Source organism: Pholcus phalangioides, unplaced genomic scaffold (assembly GCF_987345545.1).
Source record: "Pholcus phalangioides strain wild (caught in Gottingen) unplaced genomic scaffold, Ppha-v1.0 ptg000014l_1, whole genome shotgun sequence".
NCBI lineage: Eukaryota > Metazoa > Arthropoda > Arachnida > Araneae > Pholcidae > Pholcus > Pholcus phalangioides.
The window spans coordinates 19,986,086-19,998,940 of record NW_028301607.1 but is presented as its reverse complement, the minus strand read 5'-3'; the positions used below and the strand labels follow the sequence as shown (position 1 = coordinate 19,998,940).

Below are 12,855 nucleotides of genomic sequence, written 5' to 3'. Positions count from 1 at the left end.
AAAGCCACTCATGGTTTCTGTGATTTTGTTCAATGTTTGGGAAGACTTTGTCTGCAAGTTCTTGAACTGAATTTAACAACTGGCAAAATCCATTTGGGAACGTAATGAGTCCAGTGCTTGGGTCTCTACGGGAATTCTTCAATTGTCAAGTTTGATCAACTGATGGGAAAATGATAGCATTGTTGAGTCATTTTTCAGTTGAACTCGCATGTTAGTGGATAATGATAATTTTTTAACTTCGTGCCAGACTGTTGATGATTTTAGGCAAGCATCATCGGCTGGCATTAAACATTTTTGTTCCCAATTTTGTCATCGTAGTTGTTGTCCTCTGTTGTTAGTGACGTCATACGTCCAGCTTGTGCAGCGAATATTATTCAAACACCTTTTAAGCGTTTTTTAAATTGAAACTATATCTCTACGATAGGCGGTTGATGAGATAAAGGCCGAATTAGCACTTAGAGGATAGGCTAGCAGAAATAACCGGCTCTCTTCCCGTGTTTTCTTCAATTACTGGGAGGATTGTAAAAGTTACAAAACCGTTATAAAGGAATAAACTGTTATAATAACAGAATTAAAAGTGCGACAAACCATTGTTAAGGCATATATACACGTATGAAACTCATTGTTGGAAACCACGGTAAGCGTTCTGAAAGTGATTGTTGAGGCCCCAAAACCATTGTTGCCCGACAGTTTTTCGCCCATTTGGGGCATTTGCCCAGCTCTGAGAGGGAGAGGGGGGGGCATATGTAAACATGGGGCACATGTAAACATGATGTGTTTAACCCAGTTAACTTCACAATTAAAAAATATATATATATATATATATATATCCATAGATGGCAGTATTGATACCATGTGGTGACTAAAATTTCAAACCAATTAGCCATTTTTTTTTTCAGTTGTGGGAGTTTGTTTGTTTTAGGACCTGTTCCTGTAAAGTTGTACTCCCAAGTTGTTCATGTGAAAACAAGTTCAAAACTGCATTCGAATTTGAAGATTGCTATTGGAATTTACAGTAATAATACTAAGGTAAATTTATGATTCATTTTATGTTTCTATTTCAGTGGAAAATGCTTTATTTTCTGAAATTAGTCTTAGATGGATGGATGGGGCACTTGTGAACAAGGCTTTTGGGGCAGATGTGAACAGTTTACAAGTGCTCCCCCCCCCCTCTAGATTTTTTTTTTGCTAGTGTGTTTTATTTATTTGAAATGAAATAAATTTTAAACAAAGAATAGTTATTAAATACAGGATTTTTTTTTAAAATGGTGATCAGTTGTTTTCGTTTCATATTGTTTATGATGAAAATAAGGCAAATGTTGTTTATATTGTAAAGAGAAATACCTTTTAGCAAAGTAGAGATTTTATGTTTATTTCAATAAATATGGGAAATCACATGCAAGCATGATTTTACTTTTTAGATTCCATAATTGACAATCATGGTGAGAACTTACAAAAGAAAGACAGAAAGAGCAATAATTCCAGAAGAAAATGTAGCAGATGCTGTACGGGCTGTTGTTACAAACAAAATGCCAATTAGAACTGCAGCAGAAAAATTTGGTTTAAAGCCAACAATGCTTTTTAAGAGGGTGAAAAAGTTACGCCAGATGAAAACTGATCCAACCAAAATAGTGCCATTGGGGAATACTTTTTGTAACAAGTATGTTGCTAGACAAGAGTTCACCAATGAACAAGAAATGCTTTTGGAAAAGTACCTGAAAAAATGTTCGAAAATGCAGTATGGGCTCACCTACACAGCTGCAAGAAAAATGGCTTACAGCTATGCTAATCATCTCGAGCGACCATATCCGGCTTCATGGGGAAAATAACAATGTGCTGGGATAGATTGGATAAAAGGTTTTATGAAAAGGCACAAGTCTTTGTCTTTAAGAAAACCAGAAAATACCAGTCTAAACAGAGTCTTTGGATTCTGCAAAGAAAATGTTGATTGTTTTTTTAGTTACTATGAAGAACTGCTTCAAAGATTCCAATTTTCCCCAGCTGACATATACAATTTTGATGAAACAGGGATAACCACTGTACTACAATCTCCAAAAGTGATTGCAGAGAATGGGCAAAAACAAGTTGGGCAAACCGTTTCACACGAGAGAGGTGAACTTGTCACATTTTGCGGGATTATCAATGCTATGGAAAATACAGTACCCACTGTGTTCATTTTCCCACGAAAAAGGTACAAGGCCAACAATTTTGAGGAATCATTGAAGCATTTTCAGAAGCATTCCCATTGCTGTAAAGAAAATCCAGTTTTGTTACTGATTGACAATCATGAGAGCCATGCAAGCCTAGAAGTAATTTTGTTTTGTCGAGAGAATGGCATTGTACTACTGTCTTTCACACCTCATTGTTCACATCATCTACAGCCATTAGATATCAGTGTATATGGTTCATTCAAGGCTGCCTTGAAACTTTCATTCAATGACTGGTTATCAACACATCCTTGTAAAAGGATCTCAATCTATGAAATAGCTGATCTTACTTCGGTAGCCTACTACAAAGCATTCACAATCTCCAACATCATGTCTGGTTTTTCAAAAATTGGCATATGGCCTTTCTCGAGACTTGCATTCGATAACGATGACTTTAACATCACTCCCATCATGAATTGCGCACTAGATCAACAAGCACAAAAAACATCAGGTTCAGAAGATATAAGTGGGCATGTGGATATTGGGACTAACTACAAAGACAGCAGTCCTGTGAGCTTTTCTGTCAATATCTGTCCAACGCCAGAATGTGTTAGACCATTACCTAAGCTTGAAAATTTTGGTAGTAAAAGTCAGAAACGCAAGAAAGGAAAATCCAGAATCCTTACAGATACATCAGAAAAAAAACAGGATTGAAGATGCTGCAGATAAAAAATTAGAGAAATTGAGAAAAAAAGAAAAAGCTTTAAAAAAGAAAGAAAAGCAACAATGCAATGGCATTAAAAAAAATTTCTTTTATATCAACCCCACTTTCTTCTGGTGATTCTGACACCAGCATGGAAGAAACACAAGACCTAAATGTAGGCAGCACACCAGAGTTAGCAATCAACGATTTTGTCATAGTAGAATTCGCTACTAAGAAGACAAAAGTTCATTATGTTGGTTGCATCGAAAAACTAGAATTAGAGAAGGCATATGTGAAGTTTTTACGACAACATACAAATGAAACATTTATCTTTCCAGAAAAGGATGACTTTTCTATGGGTCAGAAAACATGATATTGTATTGAGATTGCCCCAACCATCTATTGCAGATGGCACTTTTCGTGCAGCCAGTTCACTCCTCTTTCACGTTAAATTAGATCACTATAACATTCGCTGGGCTTTTTAGTTATAAAATATGTTTTGCTGTTAATAAATATAGAAGATTAGCACTATAGGTCTAAACTGTCTTCATTTATAGTATTGAAAAGAATTTTAATTGAAGTAGTACATCATTGAAAAAAAAACTTTTTTTACGAGTATTTATGTTTGTTCACAAGTGCTGCAAGCATGTTTTCAACTGTCCCCTTGGTGGGGCACATGTGAACAATTTCATTTTTTCTTTAAATTCCTTTAAAAATAAAGAAATCTGTTACTAAAAAGTATGAAAAGATTCTTCAAGATATAGGAAGGTGTAAATATTGCTAAAAGTTCTTTTTTGATAATTTTTTCACATTTGCATTGAAACACTGTCCTAGATATGAGAAGTGTTTACATGTGCCCCCCTCTCCCCTATATATGCAAAATCTGGCAACAATTAGCCTAAAACTGTAGATTTGTATAAAGGACAGACAGACATATTTTCACATTTATATATAAGATATTTGCACACTCAGTTATCACAGTAAGTTAATTTTTTCTTTTCTCTCAACATACTCTCGGTAAATGGACACCCCAAAAGTATCGACAAACATGTTGAGTTAGGGGGGTTTCACTCTAAATTTTTGTTAGATTGTTTTTGTGTATGTATTTATATACATTCTAACAAATGTATTGAATAAAATGCTAATTCTCATTAATTTTAATTTGGGAAAAGGTAGAATCAAAACGTCTAAAAAAAATTTACCTGATGAAAAATAATCAAGCTAGTTTTTCTTTCCAAAGACAACACAAAAATTTTTCTACACTATTCAGTTTATACCGTAATTGTTCAGCTTTTTCCTGACTAGAAGGAGGTGACATATCACATCTACAGTTTTTAGTGCATCGTGGAGACCTGGTGCAGATACTTCATTTGAAATTTCTGTGTGATACTATTTCTTCGAAACATGAAGCACTTGCTTTGGGTGATTGATTCTAGAATATTGTCGTCTGCTAAAAGTCTTGAAATTACAAGATCAGAGTCAATACTCACAAATTCGTCATCTATACAATTATTACCCATAGTGCTATTTATGTTTTCTCCACACTTAATCTGGGAGGAATCTTTGGAGGAATAATTGTTTTCCCTCCAAAGACTCTGAACAAAAACCAACATGACGGAAGCAGTTCCGAATCATGTCACTCATGCCCGAGTTCTATGCAGAATCAATCATTTCAACTGCATCTAAAATAGAAATTTTTGCTTCCATTCTAACATCCACAAATTCAGAGCTGTCATTTCAACTTTTTCCGGGGAGGGGGGGAGGGCAAAGCACATACACTATCTACGAATAAGTATTTGGACACCTATGCAAATGACGATATCTGCGGTCCTGAGATACGTCACGCCGTCCGCCGATATATATATAGTGTAGGAAACAACATCGGCATTAGTCGCATGCAAGATGCCGCACAGTTCGGAGTTCTCTGATTTCGAGAAAGGTATAATTATCGGGTATCACAAAAATGGCCGATCCTTAAGGGACATATCTAGCGAGCTGAAGTACCCAAAATCGACAGTGGCCTATGTGATTAAGAAGTGGAAGGTGAGCTGTGATTGTCGGAATTTGCCCCGAGTCGGCAGACCAACGAAACTGGGAGATAGAGACCGACGGAACTGACATGTCTTCTCCAAGCCGAGTGGAAGAAAATACCACTAGCCGTCACACAAGGACTTGTGGAAAGTATGCCCCGGAGGGTTCACGCTGTAATTGCCTCTCGTGGAGGCTCTACCGACTATTGATTTTGAATAAAGTTAGTTTCTCTTTTCTATCACAGGTGTCCAAATACTTATTGGTAGATAGTGTATACTCAATGTATGTGTGTGTGTATATATATATATACTGGTATGTAATGATATATATATACCATTTTTAGTGTATTTTTTAAAGCGGGGGGGGGGGGGAGGGGGGGGGGCTGTTGTCTCTTCTCCCCCCCCCCCCCCCCACCACCACCACCACCACCCATAAATGACGGACCTGCACAAATTCACAATTTTTTTGTCTGTAATTTTCTGTAAAAAGTTTTCATACTTGGGATAATTCCTAATTTCCTTGATTGAGATTTTTTGTGAAATCTTTTGCTTTCCCTTGAATTATTGATCCTGATAATGGGATTAAGTGAGATCGAGGGATTTGCACCACAAAAGAGTTGCTTCCTCTACATTGCTGAATTCTGATTTCTTATGCGTTTTCTGCTTGGTTCATAAGAAGATTCAAATATTGAAAAAAAATTTCCCTCATTTTTAGCAAATGTTGAAATGGTGTTCCGTGCAACTCCATATTCTTCAGCAAGTTCACTCTGAGTTTTCCCAATTTTAACTTCTGATTTTCAAGTTGAAGTATGAAGTTCACTGCCGTTGATACTCGCAATGATAGCCAAATGACATATTCAGAGTCTAACCAGGTTTTAGCTCTTTTTCTTTACTTAATTGGATGTTGAAATTGTCAACATCCAATAGGGATCACACCACACTTTAGGGATCATCCACACTTCTTTTGACCATGAAAAGAATGAAAGACCTGTCCTGGAAACGCCACTAAAATTATAGGCCGGCCAAGGGGCTTGAAACATTCATTCTTCACATGCACGTCCCCCCACCCATTAGCGCAAAAAAGGGACCCATCATATAAAACATAGACGCGAAGGATTATCAAAGTACCCACGGACAACATCATAAAATTCTTAGAATGGTTACACACAGCTATTTGTAAAAACCAGGCATAGTAAAGGGACAAAAATCATAGTCGACTTAAGCGGAGTCAAGCCAAACATGTGTCGAGTTAGAGAGTTTCCCCTTCATTGAAATTAGTATTGAGCCAACCAAGGGAATAATAGATGTCGAGTTATCGACGTGTCTACTGTATTATTTTACTGAAATGATAATTAGTACACTCTTGTAAGGTTTTCTTCCATCGGGAAGGAGCATGATGGGATTAAAAGTGAATGGGGGAGAAAGGCCCTCGACAAAGAGAATCCCTTGAGTGACATTTTAGAGCACTTAAGCATCCCCCCCAGTGCGGTTCTACATCACTCATGTTACCCGCGGAACATTGCCAGATTATTTAAGTGATCCGTGGCCATGGCCCCTGAGGCCCGGGATGATTTTCATCATTTTTTTGTTTTTCACGCTATAAATTTATCATAAAGGGACCCCGTGAAAAATCCCAGCCTAGGGGCCCTGCTTTAGAATGTGGGGCCATGTCCATGGCATAATTACCATAATTACGGATGACTTGAGTGATGCGTTGCATAGTTCCAGTGCACTTAAGCTGCCCGGACACATTTCCTGAGCACTTGAAGGATCCGTGAAACAATTAGAGATCGCTGAAGAGGCTCTGTAAGGAATTTATCACTAGGGAGAATATTAGTTCAGGCGCCCACAATATATCCAAAGGTTTTTTTTGTTTTTGACGGGCCGAGTAAGATGCCATCAGAAATATTTCATATTTTCATAAAGGGTGGTTGATGACATAAGCATCATTCAAACCCCCCTTGTCATCTAAAGTCAGCAAATCGGGAACCCCCTCCCCCATCGATGCTGACGTAATACTTGAATGACCCTTTACCTAAGGGCCCAATGCGTCTCAATAGTTTCGGACATGAAAAATATTTGCCCGATTTTATATATTTGGGGGGTAGGAATCGCAAGGGCATAGGGGAGGGGGAACTTAAGGTCTGGCCCCTCCCGAAATGACTGAAAAAAGGGAAAAATGGCCAAATCTATTGTTGTATCACTTTGGTCCCCCCCCCCCCCCCGAAAGAAATTCTGGCTACGCCCCTGAGGAATCGGCAACCATTATTTCAAAATATACAAAAATGCTGTGAAATATCCATACATAAAATGTTAAATACACAATTCAATAGATTAACACAAAAACTAGCAAAAATTCAGCACTGAAGGTAATTTTAAACTAATGAAAGAAAGTAAAAAATCCTGAAACTGATAAAAATTTTGGACTTGATGAATCAAAAATAATTGAAAGAAATAATTCCTGCATCAATTCAGAATTTGCGGGGAAAATTTTTTTCAGAATTGTTGAAAGAAATAATTCCAGAATTGATGAAACTTCAGAATTAATGCAAGAAGTAATTTCAGAATTCATGACAGTTCGGGATGATGACACAGCGCCGAGGAGGTCAACTGGAGAGTCGTCAGGAGAACAAACACCCGTCCCCATCAGAGCAACACGATACGGTCGTGTGGTACGGAAGCCCCAGCACTATCCGCTCACTGACACTATAAACTAGAGTCATTTTTATGAAAAAAAATAAACAAAAGGGGGGGGGGATGTGTGTCGGAAGTGAAAGGAAGTGATGTATAATAATTGGATCGGGTGAAAAGGCCATGGAGGCGAAGAAATACAAAGTTGTTGACTGTTGGACATGAGAGATGTCGGACGCTCTGGTTTAGGCATTGATGTAAATAAATGTGATTATAAGTTATTCTCTCGTTGGCTCTGGTGTATACTTAAATAGTGATATGTCTAGGAGGCCAAGCGAAGCAGACATCTGCACAACAATTTTACGGAATTTAAGAGTTGAATTTAAAAGTTATTGTCAACATTCCTAGTTTAAAAGACAGCAGATAGTTTTTCTACAGTTAATTACACAAAAGAAAGCAAAAAAAACAATATATATATATATATATATCATTTAGATTAAAGCAAACTTACGTGGGGTAGAATCTAGTTCATCAATGTCACTGAAATCCTTTGAACTTTGAAAAAAACAAATCTTAAGCATTTTTTTTTTGCTCACATAGGAGCGTTTCATTATTTCAATAGAGAAAATTTGTGATTACTACTATCTGACATAAATAGTTCAATCTTACACGAATGGCGAGGAATGGTTCGATTCTCTAGATGCAACTGGACAGACATTCTGAAACCTCGCCTTCAACATTACAAGGAGGCGTCAAAATGTGCGCTTGCCCCAGGTGACCAAGCATCTAGTTGTGGCCCAACACAGGAATCTGTATTGCTGTACAGCAGAAATGATTTTTTCCCCTCATGTGGTAAGTATACTGTGTATCTATTAAAGGAAACAGCCAGGGAATTTTAACCGCACACTAATTGTATGCTATCAGCGGCTCTCTTTTCGCTGAGTAAAAAAAGACATATCTTCAATATTGTTATTTGAATGCATGTGTTAAATGGGTCTTGCAAAACGATTTTTTCCTCTCCCTATAGAAATATTTGGTTCTGAAGAAAAAAAAAGAAGCTTATTCCCCTTTGAAGTTATGCGACTCAGTGAGTAGCACAGATGTTTTTCCAGTCTCCAAGGAACGTGGGATACAGAGTTTTCTCATGGCTATTGTCTTCAGGTCATTTTCTGTGGTGCCGACAATGGCAAACCGTGAACACCTAAACAGCAGGGTCATCTGGTTGTCAACAGAGAGCCCTGAAGCAGTAGGGTATTTTTGGGGAAAAGGGACGGAGAGAATGAAAAAACATTTTCCACCCCTGCTTTGTTGTTTGGATCTCAGGAAGACGGATACTCAAAAATACGAAAAAAAACCTAATTAAAAATGCTAGTTTCGAGGGGGGGGGGGGGAGAGGACCAGAGACATGTTTCCGTTCCTTGGGACCTTGCAACAAAACGAAACGAAGGATTTTCAGTGCAATAAGGGGAAGAGGGATCCTCCAAATTCTTATAATTTACAATTGCGGCTGGAAGCCTTTGTTCTAGAACTCTAGGAGGGTTTTTCATCTTTCCCCTTGTATGATTTTTATGCTGAGAATTTAAAATAATATGTACCATAATAGTGAAATAAACCAATTAGTTATTTGTGAAAATGCTTGAAAAATGAAAGGGTAATGAATATAGCGGCTTGGCGGTTGAGAAACACTGTTTTAGACAATAACTTCATGGTGATAATTAAAACGTTGTGTATCTTTCCTTTTTATTATATATATTTGAAATCATTTATGTATTTTTTTTCCTTGAAATTCTGATAATGAATCATTATTATGTTCACATAAACAGCTTTCTCACTGCGTACATGGTTTCTCTGGAATGAATGGTTCAAACAAATATTCAAAAAAATTTTACACGTATTTTAGTTCCTTTTTTTAAATTCATAGTAGGGCTACAACATGAACCTATATCCTTGATACATGTATTATTGGTGAAAACGATGTGAAAGGTTGAACTTTTCAATTGTGATTCATTTGTGTGGCTACTTCCCCATTACTACTTTTATCTGCATGAAGAGAATAAAATTAATGAAACTGCTTTGCTACCACTTTTTGCGATTTTTATCATTATAAGAATGCGTATTTTGGAAGCTACAACTGACATTTCTCAATGAAACCATAACCATTTACACAAAAAAAAAAAAAACGAATTTGGAAATAATACAAATTTCATCCAGTACAGTAACTTGATGACATTGTGCCGTCTTCAAGCGCAGAGTTGCATTGTTACATTGATTGAAAATAATTTATTCTATTTTTTACTGTATTCTATTATATTTGTTTTGCTTTTTCATTATTTTCATAAATTAAAAATTAATCAAATTAAATTCAAACATATTTATATTTCAGACAATTTTTGAATAACCATCTTCTAATGGAAAAACGGGGGGGGGAGAAGGAAGGGGGAGTAGAAAATTATTCATGTTCGAAAGGGGGGCCACAGGAATGAGAAATGGGTGAAAGGGGGCCACGGACAAAAAAAAGGTTGAGAACCACTGGCTTACGTCATCAACCACTCTTTTTGAAGATATGAAATATTCTAAGCTGCTGACTAAATTTTGCTGACAAGGGGGGGAGGGGTCAAAAAATGCTAAAAATCTGCTGACGTAATACTTGAATGGCCCCTTAGTATCGTAGCATTTTGCTAAAGCTTTTCCCCACATTTTTGCTTTTTTGCGAAAGGAATTTTTTATCCAGCTTAAACCCTGCACTGAATAAAGAATTATCATGGAACTACGCTGTCTCACATATCAATTTATGATGCATTTCATTTTCAATCTTATATATAATCTTATCTTTCAATCTTATATAAGGGAAACCTATATCCCTTTCTTTCATAGCAATAGCCAACAAACATTAGTAGTTCTGCCTTTTCTTCCCATTTCGAACGTTTCTGTTTTGGGATATGGGCAAATGTTCGACATCCAAACACCCTCAAGTACCCCAAATTCGGTTTTTCACCATAAAACTTTTCATATGGAGTCATGTCTGAAACTGCTATAGTAGGAGAGGTGTTTTTAAAGTGATTTGCTGTTTGAACTGCTTCAGCCCGATAAATAGGATCGAGGTGGGCATCCACCAACATTGATCATGCTCGTTCAACTAGGGTTCTGTTGGTAATCTCTGCAACGCCCATCTGTTCAAGTGTATAAGGGATTGATTTCTGATTTAAAATACCCTTTGAAGCTAAGTACTGTTCCAATTTAGAGTTCACATATTCAGTACCATTGTCAGAGTGCAAAACTTTGATTACTTTGCCAGTTTGCCTTTCTACAAATGTTTGAAATGCTCTGAATTTTTCAAACGCTTCTGACTCATATCTTAAGAAATAAATGAAAAATGTGACAAATCGTCAATGAAACTCAGAAAGTAACGAGAACCCCCAATTGATGAGACACTCATTGGTCCACACAAATCACTATGAAATATTCCTAGCAATTCTTTTGCCAGCTTAGCTTTACCATTAGGAAATGGTTGTCTATGCATTTTATCTTTAACAGGGTTCGCACATCCTTACAAACTCCTTAAAAACTCCTAACTTTTCATTTCCCTCTGGAAGGGCCCTTATAACTCTTACTTTCGCAGCCACGCCTGAAAAAGTCCCTTTTTTTTTTTCTCTGAAGGGATGATCTAATCAATGATCTAATAATACGATTATACGCTTTTGCTTCTAAAAATATGATTTTTTACCGAATCGCTAGCTTTGACGTGTTTTCCTGCCTATGTCGCAAACTGGTCAGCGTTGGAAATTGATGGTCCGTAGATCGACATCACTCCGCTGAACCAGTAGCCCAAAATTCCCCCATGCCCAGTGGTGAGAAAGTTTTTTCAAGTTTTTACTTATGCGGCGAAACGATGTCTCGAACCTCCTATATTGCGCAGTATACTGAGTGCAGACCTCGCAGCTTTTCTATTTTTCCTACTTTCGCCACAATTGTCTTTTTTTACCTCCTACTATTCCTATTTTATCTCTCCTTCCCATTTGCTTACAGCCAATATCTCACTACAAAAATTCAGAGAAACCGCAAAATGCCACTGCTTTCCACAGTTTTTTTGACGTGTTTTATTTGCAGATTGGTTGCCGTAAATAAAAAGGCAAACAAAAAAAGAGAAACAGGCTCTATCCACACACAAGAGATTCCATGACAGAGACAATGGGTTTATCTCTCCTGGGATCCCGTAACGAGCGTTCATCCCTGAAGCCAGGTTTTCCTAGGAGTAGGCTTTTTGCGCCGCGTGAACCTAACTGGATCATTTCGTGGCCACAGAAATGAGTTACATAATGACGTTACGCATTTGCGTTTTCCAAGCGTGGCGCATCGGCTCAGGACGGCTATATAGTATATGACCCTGGCGTCATCTACTCTATTGGCTGCATGCTCCGGTTTAAAGGGAAGAGACACAACACGAAAATGAAGGGAAGATCGCTGAAACGCGCGCCACACGATGCTTAACTCCTCCAGAAGCAGTCTGCCAATCATGCCCGACGTAAAGCGCTGTCGTGAGCCGTATTGCGCTCTGTAGGAAAACAGTCGTACTGCTTTTCATATTGATGAATAGACGGTGTGTCGCGCTGGGTGATTCACCTTGCGCGCGGCATAGAAAAACCTGCTAGTAAAACCCGGCTTTTAAAAGTGACAGCCCGAGCCACATCTGGTTTTACAGGGGGGGGGGGAGCCGATCAGCCACTATAGCTCAACCCACTTTTTTTAACCTTCAGAAAATAACTTTCGGATATCTTTATGTTAGGGGTCATTCAAGTATTGCGTCAGCATGGATGGGGGATTTTTGATTTGCTGACTTCATGACGTGGAGGGGGGGGGGGTTGGACGATTCTTACGTCATCAACCACCCTTTATAAAAAAATATGAAATATTCTTAATGGCGTCTTACTCGGTGCGCAAAAAAACGTGTAAAACTTTTCACTAGTTTGTGGGCACCTGAACCAACATTCTCCCCCTACAGAGCCACTCTAGTGATCTTCAAATACTTAGCGGATCCAAATGCTCTAGAACTGTGCCGCGCGTCATATAAGTGATCCGTGATTATGCTGCAGATCACTTAAGTAATCTGGGATTGTACCACGGATAACTTGAGTGATGTAGAACCGCACTGGTGGCAGGACCAATGCTCTAAAACTTTGTCACATGTCACTCAAGGGATCACTTAATGTGCCACAGATAGCTTAAATGATCTGGAATTGTGCCATGAGTGACTTAAGCGATCTGTAAATGTGTCACTTGGTTCATTGTTACAAAAATAGATTTAGGGGCAGGCCACATCATAAAGCCAGGGCCACATTTGGTCCGC

General features: G+C 38.0%; 1 protein-coding gene across 8 annotated transcripts in view; it reads left to right on the top strand.

Moving 5' to 3' along the window:
* LOC149078238 (DNA-binding protein P3A2-like) overlaps positions 1–12,855 on the top strand; it is a 247,483-nt gene that overhangs the window by 52,205 nt on the left and 182,423 nt on the right. For 2 of the 8 annotated variants that reach the window (XM_089241846.1, XM_089241847.1), the window contains one exon: positions 900–1,029. The exons of the other annotated variants lie outside the window; for them this stretch is intronic. The gene's annotated coding sequence lies outside the window, so the exon portion shown is untranslated. The remainder of the gene's footprint in view (positions 1–899; positions 1,030–12,855) is intronic. 8 annotated transcript variants of the gene reach the window in all.